General features: G+C 46.5%; 1 protein-coding gene across 2 annotated transcripts in view; it reads left to right on the plus strand.

Moving 5' to 3' along the window:
• LOC146808495 (transient receptor potential cation channel subfamily M member 2-like) overlaps positions 1-16678 on the plus strand; it is a 1799999-nt gene that overhangs the window by 163827 nt on the left and 1619494 nt on the right. The gene's annotated exons all lie outside the window — the stretch shown is intronic.

Raw genomic sequence — 16678 nt, forward strand, 5'->3', positions numbered from 1 at the left:
GCAATCAAAATGCATGTTCGGCCACCAATAATCTCTTTGTAGAAAGCGTTGGATATCTTTCACGCAACTGGGTGCAAGCCATTGGAGGATGGCTTGTACCTTGACGGAACCTATAGCCAAACCTTCAGGTGAAATAACAAATTCCAAAAAGTGCACGGTAGTGACATGAAAGGCATATTTTTTCATCTTGTCGAATAGTTGGTTTTCGCAGAAGGCCTGTAATATTTTTCGCACATGTTCAATATGTTCGGAAAGGGAGTGCAAAAAGATCAAAATGTCATCCATGTACACTAGTACAAAAATATCCAAAAACTCTTGTAGAACGCTGTTCACCAAGTGCTGGAAGGCGGCAGGCGCGTTGCATAGACCAAATGGCATCACCTGCTACTCGAAAAGCCTGAACTTTGTGCGAAAGGCTGTCTTCCACTCGTCACCTTTTCTCATCCATACCAGATGATATGCACCACGTAAATTCAGTTTGGTGAAAATTATGGCGTATTGTACTTGGTCCATCGTGGAGGCGATAAGTGGTAAGGGGTACCGGTTCTTAATGGTTACCTGGTTTAAGGCTCCATAGTCGATGCAAGAACAGAGGTCCCCTTCCTTCCGAGGGACGAAGAAAAGGGGAGAGGAGGCCGGTGATTTAGAATGGCGTATAAATCTATGTGCCAGATATTTGTCTAGGTATATTTCTAAGGAGTCATTTTCTTTTTCCGTTAAGGCATAAATACGACTACAAGGAACTCGCGTCCCTGGTTCTAGATCGATCTGACAGTCAAATTCCCAATGAGGAGGAAGAGTTTCTACTTTTTGTTCATCGAAAACATCGCCAAAGTCTTGATATTCATTTGGCAGACCAGTAAGGGGTGTGGCTATTACTTGCTTTTGAGATGATAAAGAAGTGGTGGTATGGGGTGCAGAAACATGACCTATACAAAACTTAGAGCAGTACTTGGACTGAAAGGTGATAGTTCGCTTACACCAGTCTATGGTGGGGTTATGTTTTATCAGCCATGGAGGCCTAATATAACACAGTACTGTGAGGCATCTAGTAAATCCAGTTGGCACTGTTCTTTATGCCCTGTGAGTGTTTCCATGACCAAGGAGATAGTGCTATGGGAAAGGGGCCCAGAGGATAATGGAGAACCGTCAACAGCACAGACTTGTTCGATGATGTTTTTTCTTGTCACAGGAATTTGGTGAGTGCAAGCAAATCCCCAATCACAGATGTTTCCCCTGGCTCCTGAATCGATCATGACTAGCACACACTGGAGGTGAAAATTGGGACCAGCGAAGGATACATTCAAAGTGATATGGGTGGTGGCAATCTGGTTGGTGTTGGCCACAGTACCCTTTCGTAGGTTTGGTGTTCTCCAATCTTTCTTAGCTTTCTTGGTGCAGTCTTTGACAAAGTGACCACTTAGGCCACTATACAGACAAAGGTTGTTGTGCCGTCTTTTCTCTTTTTCTGTCTTGGAAAGGGGAGGTCGAACCGACCCGATCTGCATGGGTTATCCGCTATCCATTATCGCATTGCGGAATAGTCGGGAGTCAGTGTGGGGGTACTCTCTTCTCGGCACGTTTCTTCTCCCCTCGTAATTCCGCCAACCGATGGTCTAATTTAAGAACCAGGTTTATGAGCGAATCGCATTCTCGAGGGCGGTCGACCACCTGAGCTAGCATATCTTTGAGTTCATCAAGCAATTCTCTGTAGAATAATGATGCTCTTTTGTGTTCAGGCTAGTGGGCCTTTACCACCAGTCTCTTAAATTGTGCGAGGTAAGCAAGGAGATCTCTATTCCCATTGCGTAGATCCAGCAGTTTGTTATTTACTGTCTGTGTGGAGGTTTGCCGGTCGAAAATGCGCCTGAGATCCTGCTCAAAGCGCTCAAAGGAATATAACACAGGATCATCATTGGCCACAAGGGTTGTGGACCAGGCTGCCGCATCCCTAGATATATATGAGAGAATGAAGGCTACTCTAGACTCGGGTGTTGGAAACGCAGCTGGTCTACATAAAACATTTAATTTACATTGTGTAAGAAAAACATGTAATTTCTGAGGATCCCCTTGATTGCGCTCAGGGGGTACCAAAATAACCGTTATTTGTTGACATGCCTGTAAGTGAGAGGTATAAGTTCCACCCGTAGGAAGGCGAGATCCAGAGTCAGCTCCCCCATTCTGTACTAGACCTAACCTTTGGGACATCCCTAGTACATGTGACCGCAAGGTTTGGTTCTCCACTCGCGCCAACTCTAACTGTCATTGGAGATCCCTCAAGGTGTCGTTAAGAGCAGAAATGTCAAAAGAACCGGACGCCATGCTGCCTGGGCAGGACAACAACATAATAATAATAATTTTTTTTTATTATAGGGGCATTCTATTAGGAACCAATCAGGGAAGATGAACGTTGGAACATGTTCTTCTCTCTGCTGGACACGCAGAGGCAGCTGGACCCCAACAATCCCCAGAAATCCTCCGAAGAACACTGAACCAGAGACACTAGTGCTCATCCGATAATCTCAAGGGATGAGGGTTTGGGAACAAAATATAAACTCAAATAAATAGTTAAAATAAAAAGCTAAAATAAAGAAAGAAACAACTGGTGCGCGTTCATGCCGGTGGAGAAGCAAACTAAAGTTAGGAATGAGTATGGAGCCCAGCTCCTGTAGCAGTAGTAAAAGACATCAATAAGAACACAAGTAATCAATGACATAAATCATGCATAAACTTCTGCATTGAGTCACGATAAAAGAGGTATTTTAGAATGATTAGAATAAATGAGAACTGCACTCACACCATATGGCGCCAAAGATAAATACACACTCACACAATATTGTTCTGAAGATACATACACACTCACACAATATTGTGCCAAAGAAGATTACAAATAAGCACACCATACATTCTTATTTCGATGAGATAGGACATAATCTGTATCCTTCAGTTGAAGTATGTCCAAGGCTTGGGAGCATTACCAAGACCTTCTTTCAGCAAGAAAAAACAGAGACGTAACAGGATAGCAATAATAATATACACTTCTATCATCAAGAACTATCCACTAATTACATAAATGATATGAAGAGGAAATTACCAAAATCCAGGCAAGTAGCGTAAAGTAAGCTGGGCGGGAACAAGAGGGAACTGTGATATAGGAAACAAGTCAGGAATTCTTTGACTGCGAAGAGTTTCGTGCGCAGTTACCCACGATCTCCCTGATAACCAGAAATGAGCCAGGAGTCAAAACATTGGAATTCCACTGAGCACAAGACTTAATTGTAGCCCCAAAAAGGATTTAGACTTATCTGTGAGTAGCAGCAGCAAGGATGGAACAGGACTCGTCCGACCAGCACCTACAGAGAAGAGCTGTCACGCCGCAGGATGTTCAACAGGAAACACAATGCGAAGCACTGAAGACAAACCTGGGTGGAGATAAATACCTTTTGCCAGGCTGATGAGTCATGTAGGTTGTTGAGTCACGGAGGCTGCTGAGCCATTGAGGTTGCTGAGTCACGGAGGCTGCTGAGTCATGGAGGCTTGTTGAGTCACGAAGGCTGCTGAGTCACGAAGGCATGTTGAGTCATGGAGGTTGTTGAGTCGAGCTCTGGCGTGGCCTGGGAAACAAAGATAAGGAGAGCACCACCACATACTGGAGCAGAGAATTAAAGAAATATGTCAGCTTTTCTTCCTCAGGGAACACGGAGTAAAAGAGGGGACAAGCCGAGGGCGAGAGGCATGTGTTGAGAACCTGCTAGGAGCCCCCACCCGACAGGCTGTCTTCCTAGGTAGGATGTAAGTGAGTGAAATGCACCTAGCATGGTGAGCAGTCCGATGGATCCGGATAGTCCACAGTGAAAAGTTATCAGTAATCCATGATGGAGGTGTTTGTATCCTTGCTTTTCTTGAGTGCACTATCTCACGTAGTGTCTGTGATGAGGAGGTTCTTTCTTGTCATCTGCTGCTGAGACATAGATAGCCCTCTAAACTTTTAAAAACTAGATGCATGTAAACTTGCCTAGAAACCCCACCCATTTGGCCCTGCACCATACAAATTAGCGGAATGCAGCGTCTTCCCGCCCTTTTCTACGGGTGATGAACAGATTACTAAAATGCCCCCCAAGCACTTTACCTGATGGTTTTGGAGAGACGTTCTTGATGCCTAGGAATACAATAGAAACAACTGATGGACGGAAAGCTGGACAATGCAAACATTCACCCACAGTCACAAGGATCTGGGTTAAATCCATCATTCTTTTGCTCACCACACCACTCCAGTTTGGACCCATATGCAAATCAGTCTTGACCCTGTTCCTTGTGGGAACATAACAGCCCGAACTGCCGAGCCAGGTCCTCCCTGGACCAGAAACAACCATTCTGTCTATCAATTGTTTCTTTTGCATATGTCGCCATAAGTAGGAAGGGTATTCCCAGACGTGGGTCCCGTGCTCACTACACCACTGGATTCAAACTAGCCTGGCTGATGAAGACCCTGAAACCGGTCCCAAGATGCTTTTTTTCAGTCCAGGAAGGACCTACCTTGGCAGTTCGGATTGGACCGCTCTCATAAGGAACAGGGTCAAGCCTGATGTGCACATGGCTGGGTCCAAACTGGGGTGGTGTGGTGAGCAAAAGAATGATGGATTAAACCCAGATCTTTGTGACTGGGGGGGAATGTTTGTATTGTCCAGCATTCTGTCCATCACTTGTTTCTTTTGCATATGCCACCCTAATTTCTAATTTCTAATTTAAAACACTTGTAGAGCGCAGCATACACCTAGCGGTTTCTTGGCGCTGAGGGTTCATTGGCTGAGGGAAAGGAAGACCGGGGCGATAGTTTTTAAGCGGGGAAAGCCTGGCTGAATAGGAAGGTTTTTAAGTCTCTGCGGAAAGGAAGGTATTGGGTTGCGGAGCGGAGATTGTCAGGGAGGGAGTTCCAGAAGGAAGGGGCCAGAGTGGAAAAGTTGGACCCGCCCCACTTTTTGCGCGAAAAGCGGGGGATCTGGAGAAGGGACTTGGAGGAGGACCGGAGATTTCTAGCGGGGACGTAGGGTTTGATGAGTGAGGTGATGAAAGCAGGGGCAGTGCCCTGACGGGCCTGAAAGACCATGCACCCGATTTTGAAAAGGGAACGTTGTTTCACAGGGAGCCAATGGAGTTTTTTCAGGAGGGGAGTGGTGTGGTGATAACGTGGAAGGCCAAATATCAGTCTGGCCGCCTGGTTCTGAATGACTTGGAGTCTACGCAGGCTGTAGGCTGGGATTCCATGGAAAAGGGCGTTGGCGTAGTCCAGACGCGAAATCACCAGGGCGGCCATAATGGTCTTCAGAGCCTGGGGGGAGAAAAAACGGGATACAGAGCGAATGGTTCGAAGAGTGAGGGAACAGGAAGAAACCACGGAGCTGATGTGTGAGTGAAGGGTGAGCTGATTGTTCATTTTGACACCCAGTGTTTTGACAGTGGGGGAGGGGGATGGTGCGGGACCGAGGGAAGAGGGCCAGAAGGAAGAGTTCCAGGGGCTGGATGAACCACCAGTAAGAACCAACTCGGTTTTGTCAGGGTTCAGTTTAAGATGGTTGTGGTTCATCCAGTCCCTGATGAATGTCATAGTAGACTGGAAGTTAGTGACCGAGAGAGAAGAGGAGGACAGATCAAAGATGAGCTGGAGGTCATCCGCATAGTTGAAAACGGTGACCTCCAGCTGCTGAAGAGCAAAGATAAGAGGAAAGATGTAGAGGTTAAAGAGAAGAGGGGAGAGAGAGGAACCCTGGGGAACCCCGCAGGTGACAGGAAGGGGAGTGGAGGTGAAGTTGCCTAGACGGACCGCCTGGGTGCGGTCCCTCAGAAAGGAGGAGAGCCAGACCAGGGCTGATCCTCCGATACCAGCCGCCCTGACACGGTTAAGTAGGATGGTGTGGTCCACCGTGTCAAAGGCGGCGGAGAGATCGAGGAGGACCAGTGCCTGGTAGTTGTTATCGTCCATGCCCTTTCTGAGGTTGTCTAGGACAGAGACTACAACCGATTCTGTTGAGTGCCTGGGGCGGAATCCTGCCTGACGAGAGGCCAGCCCCCCATTGGCCTCGATGTGAGCGCTCAGAGCTGCGGTGACATGACGTTCCATCACTTTGCCCAGAAAGGGCAACAGGGAGATGGGCCGGAAATTGGACGAGATCGAAGTGTCCGAGCCGGGTTTCTTCAGCAGGGGTACTATTGTGGCCGCTTTTAGTACTGGAGTCACCATACCCTGAGCCAAGGCACTATTGAGAAAGGCAATCGGGGGATCCGGGCAGCTAGAATAAATTTGCTGTAGGATGCGTGCAGGGCAGACATCCGCCGGGGACCCCGATTTAACTTTGGGGAGTATCGCCAGAAAGGATTCCTGAGTGAGGGGAGGGATGACGGTGAGATGATTTTGTACAGGGGGGGGGGAAGGATCGACGAAGGTCGACGAGGGTAAAGGGATATTTGCCTTGATATTGGTGATCTTGTCCACGAAGTAGTTGTTTAATTGGTCGCAGAGGGACTGGGAGGGAGGGATTTGGGGTGAGGCTCGATCTGAAAACGCCAGGTCGTTCACGATGTCGAAGATAGCCCTGGGTTTATTGGCGGCCGACGTTATTTTCGTGGAGAAATAGTCGGTCTTTGCAGATAAGATTGCTGATTTGTATTCGGCCAACAGTGTCAAAAAATGGGTTTTTAGTGAGGGGCTATACTCCTTCCTCCACTGCCTCTCCGCCCTCCGGACACTCAGTTTGAGTTCTTTTAGGTGGTCGTTGAACCATCTGTTAGAGTCTTTAAGCCGGCGAATGGAGATGCGTCGCAGGGGGGCCTCTGAGTCGCAGCCTAAGTGGGGAGGGAATGCCCAGACGTGGGTCCTGTGCTCACTACACCACTGGATTCAAGCTAGACTGACTGATGAAGGGTGAGGCCCGAAATCAGAACAAGGAGGCTTATTTCCGGCCCAGGGAGGACCTGGCTTGGCAGTTCGCGCTGGACTGTTCCCATAAAAACAGGGTCAAGCCTGATTTACATACGGCCAGGTCTAAACAGGGGTGGTGTGGTGAGCAAACAAAATGATTGATTAAACCCAGATCTTTGTGACTGGAAGTGAATGTTTCCATTGTCCAGCATTCCATCCATCGCTTGTTTTTTTGCATAGGAATACAATAGCATCTCCACCAAGCAAAGAAGCATTTAATTCTGTAAAGTACAAATCATCCAAGTGAGTTTTCTCTGCAGTTCCACCTTATAAAGTTATCAGGTGAAGACATTCGAGGGAACCATCACATTGGCAAAGATACAGACACACAAGGTCACTAGAGGCAGCTGTAGTGTAAGAAATGCACTTTACATCTACCCAATGATGTAGAACTTACTAATTAGCCAGTAGAAAATACCCCAGTTGTGTAGAGGTGTTGCACAAAACAATGGCATCTTCTTGGATAAATATGCAGGGCAGAATTCATTGTGGCATGATGCTCATTTCACAGAAACAAAACTTAAATGGGAAGCACTTACAGATAAACACAAAGCAGTTGCCCACGTTGAAGCTCCATTTCGCTAAAGTTCTAAACATCCTAACTTCATACGCATGGCCAAGGCACAACAAGTGTGTTTTCTCTGCTTTTCCACTGAAAGGTTATCTGTAATCCTTGATGGAGGTGTTTCCACCTTTGCTTTTTTCAAGCACAATATCAAATAGTGTCTGTGACAAGGGGGTTCTTTCTTGTCATCTATTGCTGTTCAACGGCTATATGTCCCCCCTCGCATGAGTGGCCCGCCACCACGACCTCAACATCATCTCCTACGCCAACGATACCCAGCTCATCCTCTCCCTCACCAAGGACCCACACACCGCCAAAACCAACCTCCACGAGGGAATGAAGGCCGTCTCCTACTGGATGAGAAGCAGCCGTCTGAAGCTGAACTCGGACAAGACGGAGGTCCTCACCCTCGGACCCACCCCCTCAGCCTGGGACGAGTCCTGGTGGCCGACCACACTGTGAACAGCACCGACACCCACCCACCATGCACGCAACCTAGGATTCATCCTCAACTCCTCCCTCTCCATGTCCAACAGGTCAACGCCGCCTCCTTCTCCTGCTACAACACCCTCCACATGCTCCGCAGAATCTACAAGTGGATCCTGACCGAAACAAGAAGAACGGTGACACAGGCCCTCGTCAGCAGCAGACTGGACTACGGCAACGCACTCTACGCAGGAATCCCAGCCAAATTCCTACGACGACTACAACGCATCCAAAACGCCTCTGCCCAACTGAACAACCTTGGGCGGCAGATCCTTCTCCTACCTCACCGCCAACGATACCCAGCTCATCCTCTCCCTCACCAAGGACCCACACACCGCCAAAACCAACCTCCACGAGGGAATGAAGGCCGTCTCCTACTGGATGAGAAGCAGCCGTCTGAAGCTGAACTCGGACAAGACGGAGGTCCTCACCCTCGGACCCACCCCCTCAGCCTGGGACGAGTCCTGGTGGCCGACCACACTGTGAACAGCACCGACACCCACCCACCATGCACGCAACCTAGGATTCATCCTCAACTCCTCCCTCTCCATGTCCAACAGGTCAACGCCGCCTCCTTCTCCTGCTACAACACCCTCCACATGCTCCGCAGAATCTACAAGTGGATCCTGACCGAAACAAGAAGAACGGTGACACAGGCCCTCGTCAGCAGCAGACTGGACTACGGCAACGCACTCTACGCAGGAATCCCAGCCAAATTCCTACGACGACTACAACGCATCCAAAACGCCTCTGCCCGACTGAACAACCTTGGGCGGCAGATCCTTCTCCTACCTCACCGCCAAGACCTGGTACCCACCTGGTACCCCCTCCCTACTTCAACCACCCGGTAAATGAGCTCATGAGGAAATCATCCTTTTTGCAGCAAGTATGTGTTCATTTCTCTGCTTTGTTGGGCATGCAAACAACCACAAATGACATTTTCGCCCTACAGGAACTTCGTTTCCTTTATGAGTAGAGTGTGTGTTTTCTGTTGTTTTGTTATTGTGTATTTTAAATGTAGTATGTCACACTATGTTTTTTATCACAGATCACGTGATAAGGCTGGAAGACGATCATTGCTCACTTCCTTTTCAGATCACTGTTTTAAACACCACGGAATGAGCGTCTGTCCTTATAACAGTAATGTCCTGTATGTCTCTCATATCATACCATTTTCTCCATTTAGGTCACAAGGAGTACGTAAGACCCAGTGGGGCGGTACCAACTTTTGGAGGCTATTTACCTCCTATGTTTATTTTTACACCCACTATTTCTCACCACATCACAGTGCATTGTTGGAAGGGATCTTCTTAGGTCCTGACGAAGAAGCTTGGGGTAAGCTTCGAAACATGTCGACATCAGGAGGTCAAGCTCATTGAGGCATACACCCTCCATCCCCACATTTTTACTAATACCAGCTTAGATGGCAGAATAAAAATTTTTTCCTAGTCCAGTAAGCCAGGTATTTTTTAACATCACTCTCCACTCACTCCTGACCCTTCCTTGCACACCCCTGCACTACACATAGTAGTCCTACCAAGAACAGTGCTCCCACGTACACGCTGGTCGTAGCACGCCCCGTCCCGTAGAGGGGCGGGAAGACCCCTATGATGAAGCATGACACCAAGGGCCCTTTTGGTGTGTGAGGGGTATTTTAACAACAGATGTGTATTCTCCACGACCGTGGGACACACATGGTATGAATGGGAATCTCTTGGTATGTTATACATGCGGGTGGATCCCTTTGTTTAAGTACGCTTGGTTGGGAGGAAGTATCCACCTCCACCACTCGTTGAGTGGAACCTCTCTACTCCCCCCCTTGTTTCTCTTTCCATGATAGACAGCGTACAGCTGTGGGAGTTTTTTGTTTTCACCCAAATTCTGGGTACTGTGATATCAGTGCTATTAATATTAGCACTATATATCCCATTTTCATCTAAGAGCAAAGGCTATTTACCTCTGCTACACATACTTTTTTGTAGACTACCATACTACTAACCTCCTTCACATAACTTTTCCCAGTCGACACACACACTCTATCAAGTATCACTATACTTACACCTCCGGTTCACCAAGATGGCAGACAACATGGGTCTAACCTTCGCTGACGACGAAGTAGAAAGGATCCTGGCAGCTATCAACCCTTTTGAAGGACTGAGCAATACCGATCCAGGTCCAAATCATGCTGATTGGGATGAGCTAGCTAACTTAAGGAGAAACCAGATCAGAACTGCCCTGCATGGTCTATTAATGACGGAATACCTGCGGGCCAATGCAGCCCCCCAAGGTTTAATTGTCCGCAATGAGCCTTTCATTTTCCAACAGGATAAGACTTTCAAACGTGATTGGTCACTAATCTCGTGGCATTGCACCCGGGACTGGCTAGTCCTAATTATAAAAACAGCCACCAGACTCACACAAGAACTCAAAGTCGAGATTGTCAATCTAGAAGTCCGTTTGAAAGCCTATATATCCCCCAGTGTACTCAAGAAACGTTTAGAGGAACTCAATCAAGAGATGACTGAGTTCGAAATGACTTTAAAACAAAGCAAATATAACAAACTAAAGAAGGACACTTCACGGTTCAGTCACGAACGAGTATATCCCTATATACGAGATGACTATGTTCCCAAGAACCAGGAACAGAGTGAGGATGGTGACTCCTCTGACACTGGTTCAGATAACTCTAACTCCAGCAGGGGCAGTGGTAAACGTTTCTATAGAGGGAGAGGCAACTACAACCAGCGCCCTCCGTACCAGAGGGGAGGGAGGTGGGATGGTTATCAAGGCCCCCCGATGTATCCCCCATACGCTTATGGTCCACCTATGATGGGACCTTTTCCACAATGGATACCTCCTCCTCAAGAGTACGAATACAATTACAACCCACAACCTTTTTTAGGGGCACGCCAGGGCCCACGGAGGGCCCGCAACAGAGGAGGACACAACGTCCATTGGTCTGCACCCGAGACCGAGACCCCACGGATGTCAACCAGGAGTATGACCAACAACATACCTCCTCAACCATCAACGAGCCGGAAGTAAATCTGGTGGTTAATCTCACCGATGTGGTTCTTACACCAACACAAAAGAAGGTCCTTGAGAGAGGATTGGGTTTTGTACCCACTAATCGGTTGGATAAATTTAAGATCCTCACTGAGATTACCGAATTCATACGTAAATTGAAATTGAAGGTTTTCTTTGAGAACAATCCATCTACCACTGAGGGGGTTAGACAAGATACTGGCCTCCGTAACAAATCCACTTTTGTTCCCCCTAACTCCACCCTACCGGTAGAGTTGCTTGCTTTTGAGAAAGCGGTGATGGGTGAAATCCAAGACATCACTACAGGTTGTGGTAACACCTTTCACAATACATCAAGGGAGGAGAAGGTGGCTATACATGAACTATCAACAAACCAGGATATCACCATCAAACCTGCAGATAAAGGGGGAGCCATTGTTTTACAAACCACTGTCAACTATGACATTGAATGTAGGAAACTGCTGGATGACCGCAGGAACTATGGAATCCTGCTGACTGATCCCACTGAGTCGATAAGGGTCAGGATTGTCACAATGGTAGAGGAGGCCCTAGCCAACGACTGGATCTCCAAGAAGGAGGCTGAATTCCTGGTTAATACCAATCCCAGGATCCCCTATTTCTACACCATACCTAAAATCCATAAGAACCTGGTCTCACCACCTGGTAGACCCATCGTCTCTGGTGTGAATTCCATTTTGGAACCTCTATCTAGATTCGCAGATGCGTTCCTTCGACCGTTGGTTCAAAGCACCAGTACATACTTACGTGATACCAAGAACGTCCTACAAATTCTGCGGGATATTGATTTTGACCCCACCAAAAATTTACTCATGGGATTAGACGTGGAGAGCCTATATACCAGTCTCCCACACGACGAAACACTGCTAATCATTGAGGAGGTTCTATTCTCTACTCCCTGGGAGTACCAGACACCTTGTAGTCTGGTGATGGAATGTGTTTCATTGGCTCTCACCCGCAATTTCTTTATGTATGCTGACAACATATATGAACAACGTCACGGTACCAGCATGGGGAGTACCTTTGCTCCAAGTCTAGCCGGGCTCTATGTACACCATCTGGAAACCAACAAGATCCTACACACGACGAACCCATACCTTGCTCACATCAAAGTATGGAAAAGGTACATTGACGATGTCTTGGTCGTGTGGGAGGGCGACATGGAATCAACAGAGGCATTCATGCTGTGGCTTAACCAACAGAATGCTTTTCTGAAATTTACACACAGTGTGTCAGCGGAAAACCTGGTATTCTTGGACCTGAATATCTACCCTGAACAGGGGAAACTCAAAACCACGACACACTTTAAAGCAACAGCTAAGAACTGTTTACTTCTGTTTGACAGTTTTCACCCCCGTCACCTGAGGGAAAACTTACCGTACGGCCAGTTCCTGCGTCTGCGGAGAAACTGTACTGAACTCAGTGACTTCAAACAACAAGCATCTGAACTACGTACCAAACTGATGAAACGCAATTACCCTAAGAAAATCGTTGACAAAGCCTTAAAAAGAGCAAGGAATAATAACAGAGAGGCTCTTTTGGAAGACAAAGTGGCAAACCAGATCGATGAGAGACCGATATGTGTAACAACTTACAATACACATTCTAACCAGATCACTAAGATAGTGAATAAACACTGGCGTCTACTCAATTCCTGCGGATTAAACATAACGAAACCTATGTTTGCCCACAAGCGGGGACGCAACTTAAGAGACATGCTTGTTCATACAAGACCTAAGAACATATCTCGACCAAGACCTGTTGGTCTACTACCCCCAGTACAGGGGCATCATCCCTGTGGGAACTGCAGCACTTGTCATCTGACGAGAAAAAGTACACACATTACATTCCGGAATGGCGATAAGTGGGATCAGAGGAGCTTCACGAATTGCAACAGCAAAAATGTTGTGTATCTAATTACTTGTCCGTGTGGCCTTGAGTATGTGGGTATGACATCCAGACCAATCAAGGTACGTATTGGCGAACATCGCAGCAATGTCAGATGTGGTAGGAGCACTACCAAGATGTCCAATCACTATATTTCCAAAAGCCACTGTATAGATGATTTACAGTGGACAGTGATAGAACAATTGAGTAACGAACACAGCCTCCTAGAGAAGGAACAACGTTGGGTGTTCCGTCTCAAAACACACATCCATGGACTAAATGAGGATATACCATGGAATCAGTTCCGAGTATAACCACCGTCATCATACTTAACTAAGCACTGTTCAACTACCGGTTATCTACCTGACTAGAGATACCCCTTCAAGTCTGCCTTCTTTCCTTCTCTTTTGCCCCTCGTATCTGCCTAGAACCAGCATGGTACCACTCCAGGACCACTGGGTTATCTCTTTTCGTTTTTACATGTACTTGTCATTTGCCCCCTGACCACAGCCGAAGCCCCCCTGTAGTAGCTATCCGATACATACACATACCTCTTGATGCAGCCATACACCAGCTGTGTGTCTTCACTAGGCTTGGTTGGGGCATTTTTCCTACCTGTTACATATGTTTAGATTTATTTTTATATCAACCTTCCAGATCAATATCTGTTAATCCGTATGTTACAGGCAAAGTATTTGGACACCTAATTATTTTCTTAATAATGATATCTTCCATAGTTCATTTATTTTGCTAGGTCCCATTACACTCGATTTTGTGTTATGTAGATTATCCTTTACACACACCCCATAGCCTCTTTTACTCTTTTAATTATGAGTTTATGTAAGGCGCTCCATCAGGCACCTACTTAGACACCTCCCTGGGGGTCCTTACAGTCTCATTGCAATGACCCGTCTGCCTCTACCTTCCGGCTCCGGGTCTCGTGCAGCAGCGCCTGCGCGCTTTAGGTTACTCTACTAGCAGGGACCGTCTATTGGTCCGCCATACGGGGCGTTTTCTGACACTCATTCCCTGATTGGAGGGGGTATTTAAAGTACATTTACTCCGATCTTAATTTATCGACGGAGCCGACCGGGGTGGTTTTTCCAGCAGGACATTGATCCTAGGAGGCGTAAGTACGGCACAGCCGGCAGGTGGAAGGTCAACCTTCTAAAAATGACAATGGGAGTACATTTTCCTCTCTCTCGCTATTTAGGTAGCCTATTTTGGCACTTCAACCACCCGGTAAATGAGCTCATGAGGAAATCATCCTTTTTGCAGCAAGTATGTGTTCATTTCTCTGCTTTGTTGGGCATGCAAACAACCACAAATGACATTTTCGCCCTACAGGAACTTCGTTTCCTTTATGAGTAGAGTGTGTGTTTTCTGTTGTTTTGTTATTGTGTATTTTAAATGTAGTATGTCACACTATGTTTTTTATCACAGATCACGTGATAAGGCTAGAAGACGATCATTGCTCACTTCCTTTTCAGATCACTGTTTTAAACACCACGGAATGAGCGTCTGTCCTTATAACAGTAATGTCCTGTATGTCTCTCATATCATACCATTTTCTCCATTTAGGTCACAAGGAGTACGTAAGACCCAGTGGGGCGGTACCAACTTTTGGAGGCTATTTACCTCCTATGTTTATTTTTACACCCACTATTTCTCACCACATCACAGTGCATTGTTGGAAGGGATCTTCTTAGGTCCTGACGAAGAAGCTTGGGGTAAGCTTCGAAACATGTCGACATCAGGAGGTCAAGCTCATTGAGGCATACACCCTCCATCCCCACATTTTTACTAATACCAGCTTAGATGGCAGAATAAAAATTTTTTCCTAGTCCAGTAAGCCAGGTATTTTTTAACATCACTCTCCACTCACTCCTGACCCTTCCTTGCACACCCCTGCACTACACATAGTAGTCCTACCAAGAACAGTGCTCCCACGTACACGCTGGTCGTAGCACGCCCCGTCCCGTAGAGGGGCGGGAAGACCCCTATGATGAAGCATGACACCAAGGGCCCTTTTGGTGTGTGAGGGGTATTTTAACAACAGATGTGTATTCTCCACGACCGTGGGACACACATGGTATGAATGGGAATCTCTTGGTATGTTATACATGCGGGTGGATCCCTTTGTTTAAGCCCCCTCCCTACCCGCCTACGGCAGACCCAAGACCTACTCGCCTTCAGAAGACTCCTCAAGACCTGGCTATTCGAGCAGTAGCGGAACCCCCTCCCCCCCCCCCCCCCCCCCCCCAGCGCCTTGAGACCCTCACGGGGAAGTAGGGAGCTTTACAAGTACTTTGATTGATTGATTGACACCAGAGATTGTCATTTAAATTTTTAAAAACTAGAAGTATGTAAACTTGCTTAGAAGCCTCGCCCGTATGGTTTCACGCATATACATTCGCTGTATGCAAATTCTTTCCTCCCTTTTCCCAGGATAATGGATGGCTTACTAAAAGGCCCCCCAAGCGTGTTTCCTGATGACTTTGGAAACGGGGTCTTAATGCCTAGGAATACGATCACATCTCCACCACCCAAAGCACTTACTTCTGTAAAGTATAAATCATCCTAGTGTGTTTTCTCTGCAGCTCCACCTTGTAAAGCTATCTGTTGAAGACCCTTGAGTAACAATCACATTGGCAAAGTTACAGAAATACAAGGTCACTGGAGACATTTCTTTGATGTTCTTTACACAGCTGTAGTGTTGGAGATGCATTAGACATGTACTCAACAAGGTAAAACGTATTAATTAGTCAGTAGACATTACTCCATTTGGAGAGAGGTGTGGCACAAAATGGTGGCCTCTTCTTGGATATCTACACAGTGCAGGATTCATTCTGGCATGCTTCTATTTCACAGAAATTAAACCTCAAAAGGTTACAGTTACGGAATAAAATTTCTAATTTCACTGAAAAATCCAAATGTTACAGGGACCTAATAATTTGGAAGTAGAACTTAAAAAACCTCAGAAATTCACTGATAAAACCAAAGGTTACAGAGAGGTCATAGGTAGGAAATAGAATTAAGAAAACCTTAGAAATTCACTGAAAAAAAAACAAATGCTACAGAGACATTATGGTTAGTTTCAAATGTTACTCACCCAAAACCAATTAAATTCAGCAGTTATAGTTACTTGAGCTAATTATAACTTACACCCTGCAATGCAATGCTTATGACCTCACATAGTTCATCACTCTTGACATGGTCAGTGACATAACTGATGAAATCACTGATGACATCTCAAATGACATCATCCACAGAAGCACACACACCCCTATATAACCACTCATACACCCACTCATACACCTACACAACTGCTCACATACCCATTCACAGACCCATGCAAGTACTCACACACCCACTTACACTTTCATCGAACCACCCAGACATCCACTTACTCACTGATACTGCCGCTCACACAACTACTCATTCACCCATAAAGCTAATCATATAACAAGTCATTTGCCCAAACAGCCACTTGCAGAGCCACACACTTATCCAAACAGCTACTCACACATCCATGTATTCACATATACATCTACTCACAAACCCACTCACTAACCCACACAAGCACTCACACACTCAGTCACATACCTATACAACTACTTACATACCCATTCACACATCCGCTCATGTACCCATACATCCATTCACGCAGATACTTACTTTAAAATGCAGCCACTCACACA

This window comes from Triturus cristatus, chromosome 8 (assembly GCF_964204655.1).
Source record: "Triturus cristatus chromosome 8, aTriCri1.1, whole genome shotgun sequence".
Classification (NCBI taxonomy): domain Eukaryota; kingdom Metazoa; phylum Chordata; class Amphibia; order Caudata; family Salamandridae; genus Triturus; species Triturus cristatus.